Raw genomic sequence first — 21446 nt, forward strand, 5'->3', positions numbered from 1 at the left:
TATACATTATTATGCCTTATAGGTATTATACCTATAAGCCATATCCATACGATTCATTCACTAGTGCCGCCCCTCACTAGGTTTATAATTGTTATATCATTGATATACAATTTATTTCTATATATATGGCATTTATATGCCATATCCATACAATGCATTCACATTTCAATGTATATTTACTTGTTATACATTATTATGCCTTATAGGTATTATACCTATAAGCCATATCCATACGATTCACTTATATAAATATATGTATATTTTTCTATACATAATTTTTTTTTACTTTTGTATGGATTTCTATGCATATCCATAGTTTATATGGATATGCTTGGCGTTCTATATAGTATTGACAAATTCATATGCATAACATAAGTTTTGACCAATACGAGGAGGGGCCCGCCAACGACCACCTCCCTATAGTAGTTTTTTACCCCACGCACTATTGCGTGCATGTTTACAGTACTAGTGCCAGCTATCATTAGGTTTATATATCGTGTTTCAGTGATATATGGGTAAATTCTACCATTTATTCTTATGTATGTATATGGCATTTCTATGCCATATTTATATAATTCATTCATATCTTAATTTATATTTATTATATTATACATTATTATGCCTTATAGGTATTATACCTATAAGCCATATCCATACGATTCATATACTAGTGCAGCCCCTCACTAGGTTTATATATCTCATTTTAATTATATATTGGTAAATTCTATTATTTATTCTTGTGTATATGGCACTTATATGCCGCCATATCTATAAAAATGCATTTATATTTCAATGTATATTTTCTATATTATACATTATTATGCCTTAAAAAGTTATTATACCTACCATAAGGCGATATCCATACGATTCATTTATATAAAAGATATATGTATAATTTTCTATACATAATTTTTTTTTATGAATATATGGGTTTCCTAAGCATATCCATATAATACATTTAGTTTTATATGGATTAGATTGGTCTTCTTTATTGTATTGCCAAACTCATATTGATAAAATAAGTTTTGAACAATAAGAGGATCAGCCGCCAACCAACCAACCACTGCTACCATTGGAGGAACATATACTTACTTTTTATATGTCCTCTTACTTGAATGGTCCTCTCTTTACTTGAAAATTTCATTACCATAGGAATCTATTTATACATGGAATATGATTTCCACTACTTTTTCGCGTCACTAATAATTAATATGACGATACAGACTTGCTACCATAACATAAGTCTTGAACAATAATAGGAGCAGCCGCCAACCAACCACCAACCAACCAACCACTGCTACCATTGATAGTAATTTTATATGTCCTCTTTAGTTGAATTTCAATACCATAGGAATATTTATACATGGAATATGTTTTGCCACTACTTTTTCGCGTCACTAATAATATGACGATACAGTCTTGCTACCATAACATAAGTTTTGAACAATAAGAGGAGCAGACACACCAACCAACCAACCGCGCTGCTACCATTATATATACTTATATTTATATAAGTCCTCTTTACTTGAATGGCCTCTTTACTTGAATTTCAATACCATAGGAATATTTATTTATACATGGAATATGTTTTGCCACTACTTTTTCGCGTCACTAATAATATGACGATATAGACTTGCTACCATAACATAAGTTTTGAACAATAAGAGGAGCAGACACCAACCAACCAACCGCTGCTACCATTGAATGAACCATATATACAAACTTTTATATATGTCCTCTTTACTTGAATTTTAATACCATAGGAATATTTATACATGGAATATGTTTGCCACTTTATCATCGCGTCACTAATAAGATGACGATACATTTTGTTTGTTCAATATTTACTTATATATTGATGTTTCCAATTTAGGTCTTTTATATTTCTTCTTCCCTACCTTACACACCACAAACAAAGTGGCGTGCGATGCTGCAAGCAAGCATAATGATTATGCCCGCTTGCAACATCTTTATTATCGAATCATCAAGCAAAGGATAAGCTTCAGTGGATCGCAGTATGGCAGCTGCTCAACCACTTACAACACCTTGCCTGTTACAAAAGTCGTTTACAATTGATTCTAGGCTTTGTCATTGTATTAAATAATGCTTTTATATGTAACTAGCGCGGCATCAGGTGATCAAAGATCCTCCCAATTTACTATGTTACAAATTACATTGGCATCACATCCATTGTCGTTTATAAAGTAAATTATAAACTTTAAATGGTTTAGAAGCCATACAATGCAAATTGCCCCTTATTTATCATTGCAGTCCAGCACGGATACGACCTTAGAGGCGTTCAGGCATAATCCAACGGACGTAGCGTCATACCACTGTTCGCTCGAACAAGTATTGTGCCATTGGTCCGTACCTGCGGTTCCTCTCGTACTACGCAGGAATGCTGTCGCAACAACGTTTTGTCATTAGTAGGGTAAAACTAACCTGTCTCACGACGGTCTAAACCCAGCTCACGTTCCCTTGCATGGGTGAACAATCCAACGCTTGGTGAATTTTGCTTCACAATGATAGGAAGAGCCGACATCGAAGGATCAAAAAGCGACGTCGCTATGAACGCTTGGCCGCCACAAGCCAGTTATCCCTATGGTAACTTTTCTGACACCTCTTGTTAAAAACTCTTTAAACCAAAAGGATCGATAGGCCGAGCTTTTGCTGTCCCTGTGTGTACTGAACACCGAGATCAAGTCAGCATTTGCCCTTTTGCTCTATGTGTGGTTTCTGTCCGCACTGAGCTGGCCTTGGGACACCTCCGTTATTATTTGAGAGATGTACCGCCCCAGTCAAACTCCCTACCTGGCAATGTCCTTGAATTGGATCATACCTGAGTAATTGGAGTTATACCAAATTTTCAAATCAAAAATACATAAATGCACCGTTTTATTAAAGAATTTGTTTGCGATTATATAACAAACTCGTGATACTTTGATCAAGAAGCTTGCATCAAAACCCAATACCATAAGATATAATAAATATATCCGTATAATGGCTAGGAAATGATACACGTTCCATTTAATCAAGTAAGTAAGGAAACAATAAGAGTAGTGGTATTTCATTGGCGATACCAAACCGAAGTCTAATATCTCCCACTTATTCTACACCTCTTATGTCTCCTTACACTGCCAGATTAGAGTCAAGCTCAAAAGGGTCTTCTTTCCCCGCTAATTATTCCAAGCCCGTTCCCTTGGCTGTGGTTTCGCTAGATAGTAGATAGGGACAGTAGGAATCTCGTTAATCCATTCATGCGCGTCACTAATTAGATGACGAGGCATTTGGCTACCTTAAGAGAGTCATAGTTACTCCCGCCGTTGACCCGCGCTTACTTGAATTTCTTCACTTTGACATTCAGAGCACTGGGCAGAAATCACATTGTGTCAACACCCGCTAGGGCCATCACAATGCTTTGTTTTAATTAGACAGTCGGATTCCCCAAGTCCGTGCCAGTTCTGAATTGATTGTTAATTGATAATCGTTATAATTAATAAGAACTAATTGGTTTAACCCAATTAGTATTCTTAAAAATTTTAGCAAGAAAGTTCCACAATTGGCTACGTAACTAAACTATCCGGGGAACAAGTGACCAACATAAATGCCAGACACTCTATTTACCCAGAACGAGCACATAAACCATGTTATTGTTTCCCAATCAAGCCCGACTATCTCAATCTTCAGAGCCAATCCTTATCCCGAAGTTACGGATCTAATTTGCCGACTTCCCTTACCTACATTATTCTATCGACTAGAGACTCTTCACCTTGGAGACCAGCTGCGGATATTGGTACGGCCTGTTGAGAAGTTTGCGTGTCCCCACCATAAATTTTCAAGGTCCGAGGAGAAAATATCGACACAACAGTATATGTCATGCTCTTCTAGCCCATCTACCATATCTCTCTGCGAAAGACTTCCATGGTAGTACGGCTATAAAACAGAAAAGAAAACTCTTCCGATATCTCTCGACGGCTTCTTTATGGTCGTTCCTGTTGCCAGGATGAGCACGAGGCCCATATTTAATAACAAACGGATACTCAACAGGTTACGGAATTGGAACCGTATTCCCTTTCGTTCAAAATTATTCAAGTATATTAATTAGCTTGATTTATATAATATAATTATATTTGTATGGCATTTGTGTTTTACTTGAAAATTTTCGGCTTTCGCCTTGAACTTAGGACCGACTAACTCGTGATCAACCACTGTTCACACGAAACCCTTCTCCACTTCAGTCCTCCAAGGTCTCATTCGATTATTTGCTACTACCACCAAGATCTGTACCAATGGCAGCTCCATGCAGGCTTACGCCAAACACTTCTACGCATACCATTGTACCTTCCTACTCACTAAAGTTTCAAAATTTATATCACAAGTAATATAAATCATCTACTTTAGCGGTAATGTATAGGTATACAACTTAAGCGCCATCCATTTTAAGGGCTAGTTGCTTCGGCAGGTGAGTTGTTACACACTCCTTAGCGGATTTCGACTTCCATGATCACCGTCCTGCTGTTTTAAGCAACCAACGCCTTTCATGGTATCTGCATGAGTTGTTAATTTGGGCACCGTAACATTACGTTTGGTTCATCCCACAGCGCCAGTTCTGCTTACCAAAAGTGGCCCACTGGGCACATTATATCATAACCTTGAACTTCATATCAAGAAAGTTAAGGTTCTTACCCATTTAAAGTTTGAGAATAGGTTAAGATCGTTTCGACCCTAAGGCCTCTAATCATTCGCTTTACCAGATAAGATTATTTTATATAACATTAAAATGCACCAGCTATCCTGAGGGAAACTTCGGAAGGAACCAGCTACTAGATGGTTCGATTGGTCTTTCGCCCCTATACTCAATTCTGACAATCGATTTGCACGTCAGAACTGTTTCGGTCTTCCATCAGGGTTTCCCCTGACTTCAACCTGATCAAGTATAGTTCACCATCTTTCGGGTCACAGCATATATGCTCAAGGTACGTTCCAGTTAGAGGCATAAATAATATAAATATCATTATACATAACTATATAGAACGCCCCGGGATTGTGTTAATTAGCTATAAATAGTTAAAAAACTAATCCCATTATTAGTCAAGTTAATTACGCTATTAGGTTTATATCCCAATAACTTGCACATATGTTAGACTCCTTGGTCCGTGTTTCAAGACGGGTCCCGAAGGTATCCTGAATCTTTCGCATTGTTAATCATACAAGTGCATATAATAAACACAAAAATCAATGATAATTATGCCATTATATAATTCCGAAAAATTAACGCACTGTATTCATATAAATCTATCAGCACTTTATCAAATTAATAACATTTATTCTGTGTTAAAATGCAAGCAAATTAATTTGAATAAACTATAAGTTATATTTTATGATAAATTTTGTATGCTAATAGATTACAATGTCCTTATATGGAAAAAATGCACACTATTATCATAATATTGTTTAAATATTACAATTTTAATGATGAATTTTCCATAACGGATATTCAGGTTCATCGGGCTTAACCTCTAAGCAGTTTCACGTACTGTTTAACTCTCTATTCAGAGTTCTTTTCAACTTTCCCTCACGGTACTTGTTTACTATCGGTCTCATGGTTATATTTAGTTTTAGATGGAGTTTACCACCCACTTAGTGCTGCACTATCAAGCAACACGACTCTTTGGAAACATCATCTAGTAATCATTAACGTTATACGGGCCTGGCACCCTCTATGGGTAAATGGCCTCATTTAAGAAGGACTTAAATCGTTAATTTCTCATACTAGAATATTGACGCTCCATACACTGCATCTCACATTTGCCATATAGACAAAGTGACTTAGTGCTGAACTGATTTCTTTTCGCTCGCCGCTACTAAGAAAATCCTGGTTAGTTTCTTTTCCTCCCCTAATTAATATGCTTAAATTCAGGGGGTAGTCCCATATGAGTTGAGGTTGTGTATAACTTTTTTTGCAATTAATTCTTTATATATAATGATAAAACATTTTATTAAATTCGTTATATATTTTATATATTTGTATGGCATTTGTTTGGTCTAACGAATCAACGAAGAATAATAATATTGTCAACGGCTTTCTATTTACTAATCTTTAATAAGAGACAATTCTAGATAAATTTTTTATGCTAGACATTTCTCAGTATTATTTGATTGAAAAAGAAAATATTTCTCTTCGTTTTTCACATTCAAATTATTTACTAATGTGAGATAATGTTTTTCATATATTTGTTAATATTATGAATAATATAATAATTAAATTATTATTATCCAATAATATACCATATGCTTATAAAATTTCATTATAAAATTTATATAAACAACTTAATTAGCATAGTCTTACAACCCTCAACCATATGTAGTCCAAGCAGCACTATAAAATTAATTAAAGTACATAACAGCATGGACTGCGATATGCGTTCAAAATGTCGATGTTCATGTGTCCTGCAGTTCACACGATGACGCACAGTTTGCTGCGTTCTTCATCGACCCATGAGCCGAGTGATCCACCGCTTAGAGTTTTATATATTGGTTTGGTAATTTTGTCATATATGTTTTTATTGAAAGAAATTAAAAATACACCATTTTACTGGCATATATCAATTCCTTCAATAAATTGATTTTTATACCTAAAACGAATGCTGCGAAATGTCTTAGTTTCATATAACCAATAATATATCAAGTATTTTTTAAATGGCATTTACGGTATTAATACTTTTTTTTAGCGATATATATTGAAATTTATATAAAACATTAACCTGTAATAATCAGGTACAACATTGTACATTTTAGGTTGTTGCATTATCCAATGTATGCGCATAACTGAGATGAACAATACATATCGCAACGCGTGTATATTATGGTCCATATACACACAGTGTTTTATTAATTAATTGCATTTAATATACAATATAATAATAATATTAAATAAATTTAATAATTTCGATTTGCTTGTTCGAATTTGTTATTTGTTTGCTTTTGCTTATTTATTTATCTCTTATTTAATGCAATAATATATTTATTATTACAATTATTATTTCGATTTGCTTGTTCGAAATTTTATATTTGATCTATAAAAGATCATATTTTTGGCAATTTATATTTTATTTGTATTACTATAATATATTATATTATTATAATAAAAACAAATTTTTTTATTAACGGTAAGGATATTAAACAATAATGATCCTTCCGCAGGTTCACCTACGGAAACCTTGTTACGACTTTTACTTCCTCTAAATAATCAAGTTCGGTCAACTTTTGCGAAACAACCGTAACACACAAGGCGTCACAGTGATCACGTCCGGAGACCTCACTAAATAATTCAATCGGTAGTAGCGACGGGCGGTGTGTACAAAGGGCAGGGACGTAATCAATGCGAGTTAATGACTCACACTTACTGGGAATTCCAAGTTCATGTGAACAGTTTCAGTTCACAATCCCAAGCATGAAAGTGGTTCAGCGGTTTACCCGGACCTCTCGGTCTAGGAAATACACGTTGATACTTTCATTGTAGCGCGCGTGCAGCCCAGGACATCTAAGGGCATCACAGACCTGTTATTGCTCAATCTCATTATTGCTAGACGCAATTTGTCCATTTAAGAAGCTAGTGTCCTTATAATGGGACAAACCAACAGGTACGGCTCCACTTATATAAACACATTCAAACACAATAAACATTTTACTGCCACCATGAATGAAGGCTATATAAGCTTCAACACCATAATCCTGAAGATATCTATTTAATATATTTGAGTCTCGTTCGTTATCGGAATTAACCAGACAAATCACTCCACGAACTAAGAACGGCCATGCACCACCACCCATAGATTCGAGAAAGAGCTATCAATCTGTCTTACACACTTATGTTCGGACCTGGTAAGTTTTCCCGTGTTGAGTCAAATTAAGCCGCAGGCTCCACTCCTGGTGGTGCCCTTCCGTCAATTCCTTTAAGTTTCAGCTTTGCAACCATACTTCCCCCGGAGCCCAAAAGCTTTGGTTTCCCGGGAAGCGACTGAGAGAGCCATAAAAGTAGCTACACCCAATTGCTAGCTGGCATCGTTTATGGTTAGAACTAGGGCGGTATCTGATCGCCTTCGAACCTCTAACTTTCGTTCTTGATTAATGAAAACATCTTTGGCAAATGCTTTCGCTTAAGTTAGTCTTACGACGGTCCAAGAATTTCACCTCTCGCGTCGTAATACTAATGCCCCCAAACTGCTTCTATTAATCATTACCTCTTGATCTGAAAACCAATGAAAGCAGAACAGAGGTCTTATTTCATTATCCCATGCACAGAATATTCAGGCATTTGAAGCCTGCTTTAAGCACTCTAATTTGTTCAAAGTAATTGTACCGGCCCACAATAACACTCGTTTAAGAGCACTAATGCAGGTTTTTAAATAGGAGGAACATATGAAAAAATACAAGTATCTAAGCACATGTAAGAACTCCACCGGTAATACGCTTACATACATAAAGGTATAGTACTAACCACAATTGTAAGTTGTACTACCCGTATGAAGCACAAGTTCAACTACGAACGTTTTAACCGCAACAACTTTAATATACGCTATTGGAGCTGGAATTACCGCGGCTGCTGGCACCAGACTTGCCCTCCAATTGGTCCTTGTTAAAGGATTTAAAGTGTACTCATTCCAATTACAGGGCCTCGGATATGAGTCCTGTATTGTTATTTTTCGTCACTACCTCCCCGAGCTGGGAGTGGGTAATTTACGCGCCTGCTGCCTTCCTTAGATGTGGTAGCCGTTTCTCAGGCTCCCTCTCCGGAATCGAACCCTGATTCCCCGTTACCCGTTGCAACCATGGTAGTCCTAGATACTACCATCAAAAGTTGATAGGGCAGACATTTGAAAGATCTGTCGTCGGTACAAGACCATACGATCTGCATGTTATCTAGAGTTCAACCAATATAACGATCTTGCGATCGCTTGGTTTTAGCCTAATAAAAGCACATGTCCCATAAGGTTCATGTTTTAATTGCATGTATTAGCTCTAGAATTACCACAGTTATCCAAGTAACTGTTAACGATCTAAGGAACCATAACTGATATAATGAGCCTTTTGCGGTTTCACTTTTAATTCGTGTGTACTTAGACATGCATGGCTTAATCTTTGAGACAAGCATATAACTACTGGCAGGATCAACCAGAATAATGTTTTTATTCATATTTCATTCATATTTTTGAATAGAAATTAGCAATATAAATTTTATAGATTGTTTTCTATCGAATACGGCCATTTTTATATAGCATTCGTATACGTTTGTTGTTTTCACAATATATACTTGTTCCGCCACTAATAATAACAAGTTTTTTAATTATTGATGTTAAAAACACAATATTTTTTTTCGTAATACGTAATAATTTTCTTTATATTTGCATATTTCATTCTAAAATATCTTTTTTGTTCGACATACGTCATTATTGTATCCACACATGTACAATTTTTGTTTAACCAATATAAAATATTGAATTAAATCATTTGTATTTTGATGATAAATTTAAAATTTATCTGTATATATTCATATAAGACTCTTTGGTAATATATAATATAAAACCGAGCGCATATATGATATGTACGTTAGAAAAAATAATATATATATATATTATTTTCTTTTAATATAGGGACACCTCTTTTAATTTATCCCCGCAGGGAATTATCACATAACTCAGTATGTGATAATGGCAGACCAATATACATATATATCAAGATTATCAATACAAAATATATATCATTATTAGCCTGCCTCAATTGTAATTATTTATTTGGATTAACGATAAAGTTCGGAAACAATTTGTTATTCTATGTATAATAGAAACCTTGGCCTTTGTTTCAACATTATTATCTTTGGGCTTAAAATATTAACCGTGGAGCCAAGTCTCATATTCATAAATGAATAAAGAAACAAATTTGACGGATTAATATCTTCTCTACCGACAGACAGTATTTTGTCACGTCAATAGTAGATGGCCGGCCCATTGACCATCCTATAGTAGTTTTTGGACCCAATATCTTTAATTCGGGTATTTTCAATTGTCTTTGCCAATCAACCGTTTGGTACTCTCTCATATAATAAGAGAATACACATATAATTCCATTATATGGATATATCTTCATTATTTTATTTGCTACATCACCCTATAATAGTTTTTGAACCCGTCAACTTCAATTCGGGTATTTTCAATTGTCTTTGCCAACCATTTATATGGTATTCTCTATTATAATAAGAGAATACTAGTGTATATCCATTATATGGATATATCATCTTCATATTATTTGCTACACCACCCTATAGTAGTTTTTGAACCCATCATCTGCAATTCGGGTATTTTCAATTGTCTTTGCCAACCAACTATACGGTATTCTCTCTTATAATAAGAGAATACAAGTATATTTTCATTATATGGATATAATGCCATTTATTTTTCAATATCCATATAATTCATTTAGTTTTGTATGTACAAAACAAGTTTTCTTTATAGTATTGACAAAATCATATGTTTACGCATAACATAAGTTTTGACCAATACGAGGAGGGGCCCGCCAACGACCACCTCCCTATAGTAGTTTTTTACCCCACGCACTACTGCGTGCCTGTTTACAGTACTAGTGCCAGCTATCACTAGGTTTATATATCATGTTTCAGTGATATATGGGTAAATTCTACCATTTATTCTTATGTATATGGCATTTCTATGCCATATTTATACAATCCATTCATATCTTAATGTATATTTATTATATTATACATTATTATGCCTTATAGGTATTATACCTATAAGCCATATCCATACGATTCATTCACTAGTGCCGCCCCTCACTAGGTTTATAATTGTTATATCATTGATATACAATTTATTTCTATATATATGGCATTTATATGCCATATCCATACAATGCATTCACATTTCAATGTATATTTACTTGTTATACATTATTATGCCTTATAGGTATTATACCTATAAGCCATATCCATACGATTCACTTATATAAATATATGTATATTTTTCTATACATAATTTTTTTTTATTTTTGTATGGATTTCTATGCATATCCATAGTTTATATGGATATGCTTGGCGTTCTATATAGTATTGACAAATTCATATGCATAACATAAGTTTTGACCAATACGAGGAGGGGCCCGCCAACGACCACCTCCCTATAGTAGTTTTTTACCCCACGCACTATTGCGTGCCTGTTTACAGTACTAGTGCCAGCTATCACTAGGTTTATATATCGTGTTTCAGTGATATATGGGTAAATTCTACCATTTATTCTTATGTATATGGCATTTCTATGCCATATTTATACAATCCATTCATATCTTAATGTATATTTATTATATTATACATTATTATGCCTTATAGGTATTATACCTATAAGCCATATCCATACGATTCATTCACTAGTGCCGCCCCTCACTAGGTTTATAATTGTTATATCATTGATATACAATTTATTTCTATATATATGGCATTTATATGCCATATCCATACAATGCATTCACATTTCAATGTATATTTACTTGTTATACATTATTATGCCTTATAGGTATTATACCTATAAGCCATATCCATACGATTCACTTATATAAATATATGTATATTTTTTCTATACATAATTTTTTTTTACTTTTGTATGGATTTCTATGCATATCCATAGTTTATATGGATATGCTTGGCGTTCTATATAGTATTGACAAATTCATATGCATAACATAAGTTTTGACCAATACGAGGAGGGGCCCGCCAACGACCACCTCCCTATAGTAGTTTTTTACCCCACGCACTATTGCGTGCCTGTTTACAGTACTAGTGCCAGCTATCACTAGGTTTATATATCGTGTTTCAGTGATATATGGGTAAATTCTACCATTTATTCTTATGTATATGGCATTTCTATGCCATATTTATACAATCCATTCATATCTTAATGTATATTTATTATATTATACATTATTATGCCTTATAGGTATTATACCTATAAGCCATATCCATACGATTCATTCACTAGTGCCGCCCCTCACTAGGTTTATAATTGTTATATCATTGATATACAATTTATTTCTATATATATGGCATTTATATGCCATATCCATACAATGCATTCACATTTCAATGTATATTTACTTGTTATACATTATTATGCCTTATAGGTATTATACCTATAAGCCATATCCATACGATTCACTTATATAAATATATGTATATTTTTCTATACATAATTTTTTTTTACTTTTGTATGGTTTTCTATGCATATCCATAGTTTATATGGATATGCTTGGCGTTCTATATAGTATTGACAAATTCATATGCATAACATAAGTTTTGACCAATACGAGGAGGGGCCCGCCAACGACCACCTCCCTATAGTAGTTTTTTACCCCACGCACTATTGCGTGCCTGTTTACAGTACTAGTGCCAGCTATCACTAGGTTTATATATCGTGTTTCAGTGATATATGGGTAAATTCTACCATTTATTCTTATGTATATGGCATTTCTATGCCATATTTATACAATCCATTCATATCTTAATGTATATTTATTATATTATACATTATTATGCCTTATAGGTATTATACCTATAAGCCATATCCATACGATTCATTCACTAGTGCCGCCCCTCACTAGGTTTATAATTGTTATATCATTGATATACAATTTATTTCTATATATATGGCATTTATATGCCATATCCATACAATGCATTCACATTTCAATGTATATTTACTTGTTATACATTATTATGCCTTATAGGTATTATACCTATAAGCCATATCCATACGATTCACTTATATAAATATATGTATATTTTTCTATACATAATTTTTTTTTACTTTTGTATGGTTTTCTATGCATATCCATAGTTTATATGGATATGCTTGGCGTTCTATATAGTATTGACAAATTCATATGCATAACATAAGTTTTGACCAATACGAGGAGGGGCCCGCCAACGACCACCTCCCTATAGTAGTTTTTTACCCCACGCACTATTGCGTGCCTGTTTACAGTACTAGTGCCAGCTATCACTAGGTTTATATATCGTGTTTCAGTGATATATGGGTAAATTCTACCATTTATTCTTATGTATATGGCATTTCTATGCCATATTTATACAATCCATTCATATCTTAATGTATATTTATTATATTATACATTATTATGCCTTATAGGTATTATACCTATAAGCCATATCCATACGATTCATTCACTAGTGCCGCCCCTCACTAGGTTTATAATTGTTATATCATTGATATACAATTTATTTCTATATATATGGCATTTATATGCCATATCCATACAATGCATTCACATTTCAATGTATATTTACTTGTTATACATTATTATGCCTTATAGGTATTATACCTATAAGCCATATCCATACGATTCACTTATATAAATATATGTATATTTTTCTATACATAATTTTTTTTTACTTTTGTATGGATTTCTATGCATATCCATAGTTTATATGGATATGCTTGGCGTTCTATATAGTATTGACAAATTCATATGCATAACATAAGTTTTGACCAATACGAGGAGGGGCCCGCCAACGACCACCTCCCTATAGTAGTTTTTTACCCCACGCACTATTGCGTGCCTGTTTACAGTACTAGTGCCAGCTATCACTAGGTTTATATATCGTGTTTCAGTGATATATGGGTAAATTCTACCATTTATTCTTATGTATATGGCATTTCTATGCCATATTTATACAATCCATTCATATCTTAATGTATATTTATTATATTATACATTATTATGCCTTATAGGTATTATACCTATAAGCCATATCCATACGATTCATTCACTAGTGCCGCCCCTCACTAGGTTTATAATTGTTATATCATTGATATACAATTTATTTCTATATATATGGCATTTATATGCCATATCCATACAATGCATTCACATTTCAATGTATATTTACTTGTTATACATTATTATGCCTTATAGGTATTATACCTATAAGCCATATCCATACGATTCACTTATATAAATATATGTATATTTTTCTATACATAATTTTTTTTTACTTTTGTATGGTTTTCTATGCATATCCATAGTTTATATGGATATGCTTGGCGTTCTATATAGTATTGACAAATTCATATGCATAACATAAGTTTTGACCAATACGAGGAGGGGCCCGCCAACGACCACCTCCCTATAGTAGTTTTTTACCCCACGCACTATTGCGTGCCTGTTTACAGTACTAGTGCCAGCTATCACTAGGTTTATATATCGTGTTTCAGTGATATATGGGTAAATTCTACCATTTATTCTTATGTATATGGCATTTCTATGCCATATTTATACAATCCATTCATATCTTAATGTATATTTATTATATTATACATTATTATGCCTTATAGGTATTATACCTATAAGCCATATCCATACGATTCATTCACTAGTGCCGCCCCTCACTAGGTTTATAATTGTTATATCATTGATATACAATTTATTTCTATATATATGGCATTTATATGCCATATCCATACAATGCATTCACATTTCAATGTATATTTACTTGTTATACATTATTATGCCTTATAGGTATTATACCTATAAGCCATATCCATACGATTCACTTATATAAATATATGTATATTTTTCTATACATAATTTTTTTTTACTTTTGTATGGTTTTCTATGCATATCCATAGTTTATATGGATATGCTTGGCGTTCTATATAGTATTGACAAATTCATATGCATAACATAAGTTTTGACCAATACGAGGAGGGGCCCGCCAACGACCACCTCCCTATAGTAGTTTTTTACCCCACGCACTATTGCGTGCCTGTTTACAGTACTAGTGCCAGCTATCACTAGGTTTATATATCGTGTTTCAGTGATATATGGGTAAATTCTACCATTTATTCTTATGTATATGGCATTTCTATGCCATATTTATACAATCCATTCATATCTTAATGTATATTTATTATATTATACATTATTATGCCTTATAGGTATTATACCTATAAGCCATATCCATACGATTCATTCACTAGTGCCGCCCCTCACTAGGTTTATAATTGTTATATCATTGATATACAATTTATTTCTATATATATGGCATTTATATGCCATATCCATACAATGCATTCACATTTCAATGTATATTTACTTGTTATACATTATTATGCCTTATAGGTATTATACCTATAAGCCATATCCATACGATTCACTTATATAAATATATGTATATTTTTCTATACATAATTTTTTTTTACTTTTGTATGGTTTTCTATGCATATCCATAGTTTATATGGATATGCTTGGCGTTCTATATAGTATTGACAAATTCATATGCATAACATAAGTTTTGACCAATACGAGGAGGGGCCCGCAACGACCACCTCCCTATAGTAGTTTTTTACCCCACGCACTATTGCGTGCCTGTTTACAGTACTAGTGCCAGCTATCACTAGGTTTATATATCGTGTTTCAGTGATATATGGGTAAATTCTACCATTTATTCTTATGTATATGGCATTTCTATGCCATATTTATACAATCCATTCATATCTTAATGTATATTTATTATATTATACATTATTATGCCTTATAGGTATTATACCTATAAGCCATATCCATACGATTCATTCACTAGTGCCGCCCCTCACTAGGTTTATAATTGTTATATCATTGATATACAATTTATTTCTATATATATGGCATTTATATGCCATATCCATACAATGCATTCACATTTCAATGTATATTTACTTGTTATACATTATTATGCCTTATAGGTATTATACCTATAAGCCATATCCATACGATTCACTTATATAAATATATGTATATTTTTCTATACATAATTTTTTTTTACTTTTGTATGGTTTCTATGCATATCCATAGTTTATATGGATATGCTTGGCGTTCTATATAGTATTGACAAATTCATATGCATAACATAAGTTTTGACCAATACGAGGAGGGGCCCGCCAACGACCACCTCCCTATAGTAGTTTTTTACCCCACGCACTATTGCGTGCCTGTTTACAGTACTAGTGCCAGCTATCACTAGGTTTATATATCGTGTTTCAGTGATATATGGGTAAATTCTACCATTTATTCTTATGTATATGGCATTTCTATGCCATATTTATACAATCCATTCATATCTTAATGTATATTTATTATATTATACATTATTATGCCTTATAGGTATTATACCTATAAGCCATATCCATACGATTCATTCACTAGTGCCGCCCCTCACTAGGTTTATAATTGTTATATCATTGATATACAATTTATTTCTATATATATGGCATTTATATGCCATATCCATACAATGCATTCACATTTCAATGTATATTTACTTGTTATACATTATTATGCCTTATAGGTATTATACCTATAAGCCATATCCATACGATTCACTTATATAAATATATGTATATTTTTCTATACATAATTTTTTTTTACTTTTGTATGGATTTCTATGCATATCCATAGTTTATATGGATATGCTTGGCGTTCTATATAGTATTGACAATTCATATGCATAACATAAGTTTTGACCAATACGAGGAGGGGCCCGCCAACGACCACCTCCCTATAGTAGTTTTTTACCCCACGCACTATTGCGTGCCCTGTTTACAGTACTAGTGCCAGCTATCACTAGGTTTATATATCGTGTTTCAGTGATATATGGGTAAATTCTACCATTTATTCTTATGTATATGGCATTTCTATGCCATATTTATACAATCCATTCATATCTTAATGTATATTTATTATATTATACATTATTATGCCTTATAGGTATTATACCTATAAGCCATAATCCATACGATTCATTCACTAGTGCCGCCCCTCACTAGGTTTATAATTGTTATATCATTGATATACAATTTATTTCTATATATATGGCATTTATATGCCATATCCATACAATGCATTCACATTTCAATGTATATTTACTTGTTATACATTATTATGCCTTATAGGTATTATACCTATAAGCCATATCCATACGATTCACTTATATAAATATATGTATATTTTTCTATACATAATTTTTTTTTTACTTTTGTATGGATTTCTATGCATATCCATAGTTTATATGGATATGCTTGGCGTTCTATATAGTATGACAAATTCATATGCATAACATAAGTTTTGACCAATACGAGGAGGGGCCCGCCAACGACCACCTCCCTATAGTAAGTTTTTTACCCCACGCACTATTGCGTGCATGTTTACAGTACTAGTGCCCAGCTATCATTAGGTTTATATATCGTGTTTCAGTGATATATGGGTAAATTCTACCATTTATTCTTATGTATGTATATGGCATTTCTATGCCATATTTATATATAATTCATTCATATCTTAATTTATATTTATTATATTTATACATTATTATGCCTTATAGGTATTATACCTATAAGCCATATCCATACGATTCATATACTAGTGCAGCCCCTCACTAGGTTTATATAATCTCATTTTAATTATATATTGGTAAATTCTATTATTTATTCTTGTGTATATTGGCACTTATATGCCGCCATATCTATAAAAATGCATTTATATTTCAATGTATATTTTTCTATATTATACATTATTATGCCTTAAAAAGTTATTATACCTACCATAAGGCGATATCCATACGATTCATTTATTATAAAAGATATATGTATAATTTTCTATACATATTTTTTTATGAATATATGGGTTTCCTAAGCATATCCATATAATACATTTAGTTTTATATGGATTAGATTGGTCTTCTTTATTGTATTGCCAAACTCATATTGATAAAATAAGTTTTGAACAATAAGAGGATCAGCCGCCAACCAACCAACCACTGCTACCATTGGAGGAACATATACTTACTTTTTATATGTCCTCTTACTTGAATGGTCCTCTCTTTACTTGAAAATTTCATTACCATAGGAATCTATTTATACATGGAATATGATTTCCACTACTTTTTCGCGTCACTAATAATTAATATGACGATACAGACTTGCTACCATAACATAGTCTTGAACAATAATAGGAGCAGCCGCCAACCAACCACCAACCAACCAACCACTGCTACCATTTGATAGTAATTTTATATGTCCTCTTTAGTTGAATTTCAATACCATAGGAATATTTATACATGGAATATGTTTTTGCCACTACTTTTTCGCGTCACTAATAATATGACGATACAGTCTTGCTACCATAACATAAGTTTTGAACAATAAGAGGAGCAGACACACCAACCAACCAACCGCGCTGCTACCATTATATATACTTATATTTATATAAGTCCTCTTTACTTGAATGGCCTCTTTACTTGAATTTCAATACCATAGGAATATTTATTTTATACATGGAATATGTTTTGCCACTACTTTTTCGCGTCACTAATAATATGACGATATAGACTTGCTACCATAACATAAGTTTTGAACAATAAGAGGAGCAGACACCAACCAACCAACCGCTGCTACCATTGAATGAACCATATATACAAACTTTTATATATGTCCTCTTTACTTGAATTTTAATACCATAGGAATATTTATACATGGAATATGTTTGCCACTTTATCATCGCGTCACTAATAAGATGACGATACATTTTGTTTGTTCAATATTTACTTATATATTGATGTTTCCAATTTAGGTCTTTTATATTTCTTCTTCCCTACCTTACACACCACAAACAAAGTGGCGTGCGATGCTGCAAGCAAGCATAATGATTATGCCCGCTTGCAACATCTTTATTATCGAATCATCAAGCAAAGGATAAGCTTCAGTGGATCGCAGTATGGCAGCTGCTCAACCACTTACAACACCTTGCCTGTTACAAAAGTCGTTTACAATTGATTCTAGGCTTTGTCATTGTATTAAATAATGCTTTTATATGTAACTAGCGCGGCATCAGGTGATCAAAGATCCTCCAATTTACTATGTTACAAATTACATTGGCATCACATCCATTGTCGTTTATAAAGTAAATTATAAACTTTAAATGGTTTAGAAGCCATACAATGCAAATTGCCCCTTATTTATCATTGCAGTCCAGCACGGATACGACCTTAGAGGCGTTCAGGCATAATCCAACGGACGTAGCGTCATACCACTGTTCGCTCGAACAAGTATTGTGCCATTGGTCCGTACCTGCGGTTCCTCTCGTACTACGCAGGAATGCTGTCGCAACAACGTTTTGTCATTAGTAGGGTAAAAACTAACCTGTCTCACGACGGTCTAAACCCCAGCTCACGTTCCCTTGCATGGGTGAACAATCCAACGCTTGGTGAATTTTGCTTCACAATGATAGGAAGAGCCGACCATCGAAGGATCAAAAGCGACGTCGCTATGAACGCTTGGCCGCCACAAGCCAGTTATCCCTATGGTAACTTTTCTGACACCTCTTGTTAAAAACTCTTTAAACCAAAAGGATCGATAGGCCGAGCTTTTGCTGTCCCTGTGTGTACTGAACACCGAGATCAAGTCAGCATTTGCCCTTTTGCTCTATGTGTGGTTTCTGTCCGCACTGAGCTGGCCTTGGGACACCTCCGTTATTATTTGAGAGATGTACCGCCCCAGTCAAACTCCCTACCTGGCAATGTCCTTGAATTGGATCATACCTGAGTAATTGGAGTTATACCAAATTTTCAATCAAAAATACATAAATGCACCGTTTTATTAAAGAATTTGTTTGCGATTATATAACAAACTCGTGATACTTTGATCAAGAAGCTTGCATCAAAACCCAATACCATAAGATATAATAAATATATCCGTATAATGGCTAGGAAATGATACACGTTCCATTTAATCAAGTAAGTAAGGAAACAATAAGAGTAGTGGTATTTCATTGGCGATACCAAACCGAAGTCTAATATCTCCCACTTATTCTACACCTCTTATGTCTCCTTACACTGCCAGATTAGAGTCAAGCTCAAAGGGTCTTCTTTCCCCGCTAATTATTCCAAGCCCGTTCCCTTGGCTGTGGTTTCGCTAGATAGTAGATAGGGACAGGTGTGTCTCGGATCCCTCCGAATTTATTTTACGTGGCGTGTTCCACAATGAAGGGATTACACCACGGCATTCTAATATACCCACAAGTGAGTATATAATGCACGGGTCTAGGTTAAGCGCCAGACCAACGCCCCGGACTAGAAGCTATAGCTATGTACATAGCATCCACCCCAGTAGCAATTCGAGTACTTACTTGTCGGGCAAGCACTCCCCCTTGCGTAGGGGCGAGATCTATCTAAAATCTCTACCTGTTCTGTGGGTCACAGCACCCGAGTTGTATAACGCAACATCCACGTCGAGCCCGAGGACTCTACCCGCGATATAGGTGTCAACCACAGCCACCACGATACTCCCACAAGGGGGCCAACCTCAATGAGCAGCCTTGGAGCTGCTCAACCCGTGGTACCGAAATTACAGGCTCGGTGAGCCTCACCCCTTCAGCTCCGACAAGCTCGGATGGGGCAACCATTGCCATATTAGTCGCCTCCTACGACAAGCTATGGCAGGCTGTGGCAGTATTCTTCGCCGCTACCACACGGCAAAAGAGGTGTGGGACTAACGTCCCGGCGCCTGTGGTTCCTCCTCGTCGCATCCATCCTTCGCCTCGAGAAGGCAGCATCGGCAAAAAACTCCTAGGAGACGGCATCCGTTCTGGGGTCTCGACTACTCCCGCGACGATCCATCTTCCCTGGTCTCGAACGACTCCAAGGGCATCCAGGTCCCGCAAATCGTTGTACAGGCGGCATTCACACAGTATGTGGCGCCAGTCCTCTCTTGCCACGCCACATGAGCATGCGGTCGTGGTGCTGAGGGTCCTGCCTTGCAGAAAATGCGTTCATCGACCCGTGTCCTGTCAGCAAGAATCCGGCTTTGAGGGTAAAGACAAAGTCTTTCCTCTTGTAGACGAACGCTGCCTCTGGGAAAAACTCGCGAGTCACGGAGCCGTGTTCCGCGCGATCCCATCTGAGTTGCCACTCATTTAGCAGACGTTCGTCTAGCAGCGCCATCTTAGCTTTCCAGTCCAACACGGACAGGTCCTGTCCGTGGAGCCAGTCGCTCTCATCCAGGGGGACATCCTTCCTCAGCTTGAACTTCACGGCGATCCTGTGAGCATCCAGATCCATTGGAGGAGCACCAGCAAGCACCTGCAGTGCCACCGTGGACACTGTGCGGCATACCGGTAGGCATCCTAAAAGGATGGACCTCTGGCACGAGGTGAGGAGTTTAAGGGGACTTGCCCCTACTCGCCGCCTTGTACCAGACCGAGGCACCAAAGAGTGCACAGGGGACCATGAGTCCGCTGTAAATCGTCCTCTTAGCACGGGAGCTGAGCCCCCAATCGACTCGAAGCACCCGCGCTAGTCCTCCGGCAACTCCAGCCAGCCGATCTCTGAGAGCAGA

The 21446-nt window shown here is 35.0% G+C and overlaps 3 non-coding genes across 3 annotated transcripts; all 3 read right to left on the minus strand.

Annotated features, from left to right (window-relative positions):
• Positions 1–1976: 1976 nt before the first annotated feature.
• Positions 1977–5947, minus strand: LOC119558638. The gene has a single exon (XR_005220317.1). It is a non-coding gene; the product is annotated as a large subunit ribosomal RNA (ribosomal RNA).
• A 401-nt stretch (positions 5948–6348) lies between these two features.
• LOC119558640 lies at positions 6349–6527 on the minus strand. The gene has a single exon (XR_005220318.1). It is a non-coding gene; the product is annotated as a 5.8S ribosomal RNA (ribosomal RNA).
• A 659-nt stretch (positions 6528–7186) lies between these two features.
• On the minus strand, positions 7187–9181 carry LOC119558643. The gene has a single exon (XR_005220321.1). It is a non-coding gene; the product is annotated as a small subunit ribosomal RNA (ribosomal RNA).
• Positions 9182–21446: the final 12265 nt, after the last annotated feature.

Source organism: Drosophila subpulchrella, unplaced genomic scaffold, assembly GCF_014743375.2.
Source record: "Drosophila subpulchrella strain 33 F10 #4 breed RU33 unplaced genomic scaffold, RU_Dsub_v1.1 Primary Assembly Seq121, whole genome shotgun sequence".
Lineage (NCBI taxonomy): Eukaryota > Metazoa > Arthropoda > Insecta > Diptera > Drosophilidae > Drosophila > Drosophila subpulchrella.